The sequence below is a fragment of the Littorina saxatilis genome, linkage group LG11, assembly GCF_037325665.1.
Source record: "Littorina saxatilis isolate snail1 linkage group LG11, US_GU_Lsax_2.0, whole genome shotgun sequence".
In the NCBI taxonomy this organism is placed as follows: Eukaryota; Metazoa; Mollusca; class Gastropoda; order Littorinimorpha; family Littorinidae; genus Littorina; species Littorina saxatilis.
The window spans coordinates 21,402,806-21,405,305 of record NC_090255.1 but is presented as its reverse complement, the minus strand read 5'-3'; the positions used below and the strand labels follow the sequence as shown (position 1 = coordinate 21,405,305).

Below are 2,500 nucleotides of genomic sequence, written 5' to 3'. Positions count from 1 at the left end.
CCCCACACGTTTTCTGTCTCATCTTTTTCGATAAATATCTTTGACATAATATTCGGATTTTAGTGAGTAGAGGCGGCACTGTTATTCCGTTATTTTTCAATTAAATTAATAGAAATTTTTGTCAAGCAATTTTGTACTCAGTCCGGACGATTGGATTGAATTTCAGCTCGGAAGCTTACAAAATCATCAACAATTTTGCTAATTAAAGTTGTCATTAAAAATCGAATTTTCACAATCGGATTTTAAAAAGATTGAATTGTATTCCTCATCTTCTCCTGAATCCAAAAATCAAATAAATAAAAGTCATGTTTAATCTGAAAATGTCCTCACATGAGCGCTCTCCGTCTCGGTCACTCGGTCACTCGGTTTGGGATAGCTTGGGGGGGGGGGGGGGGGGAGGGGGGGAGGGGGGGGTCTTGACTCTTAGTCTCTTTTTTTTCTTTTTTCTTTTTTTTCGAAACAATGTTTTACTTCTATTTACCTGTACATGCAGTTTTCATATATTATATTTTGTTAAACAAAATGATTGACAACAACTCAGACAGACTGACAGGCAGACAGACAGACAGGCAAACAGATTAACAGACAGACAGACTAGCAGCCTTAGACTGAGCCAGAGAGGGTGCAGAAAGATAGACATACAGGAAGGTCTGCAAAATATACTAGTATAATACCAACAAAATGAAATTGCACTTATTTTCTGTGATAACAGAAAATAACGGAAGGGACGAACGGAGGGAGGTGAAGTGGAAGCGGGATTTTAATCGGATGCAAAAAGGATGCAATCGCGAAAAGAGGAAGAGGGGCAAGAAGAACTGACATTATACAACTGTAAATATAGTACTGACCACACCACGTCACTAATAAAGTATGAAAACACCGATTTTGTTCCTGTCAATCAGTTCCAGGGCAAGTTACTGAATTTATCGGGCTGAAGCATATCAAGAAAACTAACAAAAATCAAATAAATTTCACGCAAATTAAGCTAATGGACGCAGGCTCAAACATTTAAAAACAAAACTGTTTAATTATCGTGAAAACCCAAGGCCGGTCCCCCAAAATGCGATATTTGTGTCTCCCCACAAAAATCAGTTTCTGCGTGGAAAAACCGACCCGAAATAAATGAAATATATATAGCTAGTCTTCCTGCAGAGCCATAGCCTCATTGCCTCGGGCTGAATTATTTTTGGCCTCATCTGAATTAACGCCCCTGGGACTAATTTGCAATTCCTTGAACTGCAGTCTTTGGTTTCCATTCTTTAAATTCGGCTATCTGAGCTGCACTTTTCGTTTTGTTTCACCTTTTTTTTTTTTGAATTTGCCAAGCACATGGGACGTTTAATAAATACCACTGATTGTCACAATATTCCTTATAAACTGTTATAAATGTGTTTGAGCTACAATGGACATTACCATTTTCCTGTACAATACCTCTTTTATTTTTTACTTTATTTTAATTCGTTAATCTCCGTTAAGTGTGTATGTGTTGTTGGAATATGTGTTGGTGAGACACATGTATGCGTATAACCATCAAACAAAAGATATAATGGCTAAAATGTTCATAAAATATGTTTGTCTGACATCTAAACATAATAACATCACATACACCGGTACACTTCAATAAATTTATATGTAGGCCCACTGTTATCTTATAACATCCTGATCGTATTGAACTTTAGAAAACCCGGCATCGTTTCTTTACATAGGTAAACCACACCTAAAGCCTATTTTACCCCCTATCCATCCACTCGCATCCCCAGTCACACGAACACTCATATATATGCATCACCAAAGACAGATACACGCATTCTCGTCCATCTGCTCACTCCCACCCCCCTCATACATAATATTCACAAACGTCACATATCACTTCACTTTATCTCGACTTATATAAAAAATACTCACAATCTTCTTATGTACATTTCATTTTCCAATATAATATTCAAATCGTATCTATCACCATACTTATTTTTACCAATACACATTTTTGCAATCAAAATAATGTGATTAATAACCTTATTATTTTGGCATTTATTACTAGGTTGATAACCAAACAAAACATCGTGTTCTGAAAAGTGCAATTTTAATCCTGTATTCCTAAAAATATAATGACCAACATTTTTCCAAAATCTTCAGCTTCTCACACTGCCAAAAAAAGTGTTCAACGTAATCAATGTGTTTACAAAATGTACATAATTTTGTTTCTTTAATTTTCATTTTATTTAATAATATATTTGTGGGATAAATATTATGTAATATTTTCCATTGTAACAATCTTAATCTTTCTTCTTTTTGTACATTCGCTTGCTAACAGCCAATAACTGTGATCTAGTTTAACCTGATATTTATGTAACCAAAATGTAACAGCGAAAGAATTGCTCGCTTTAGACTGGACTATCAGCATGCGAAACTTTCTCGCGGAGGGGTTAATGATCACAGGGTTCCGCGTGTCAAGGTCATTATTGTGTTCGCCTGCTCGCGGGCTGGCTGTGTTTTTGCG

General features: G+C 36.0%; 1 protein-coding gene across 1 annotated transcript in view; it reads left to right on the top strand.

The window, feature by feature from the left end:
* Window positions 1-2,500, top strand: part of LOC138980830 (lens fiber membrane intrinsic protein-like) — a 17,098-nt gene that overhangs the window by 3,563 nt on the left and 11,035 nt on the right. The gene's annotated exons all lie outside the window — the stretch shown is intronic.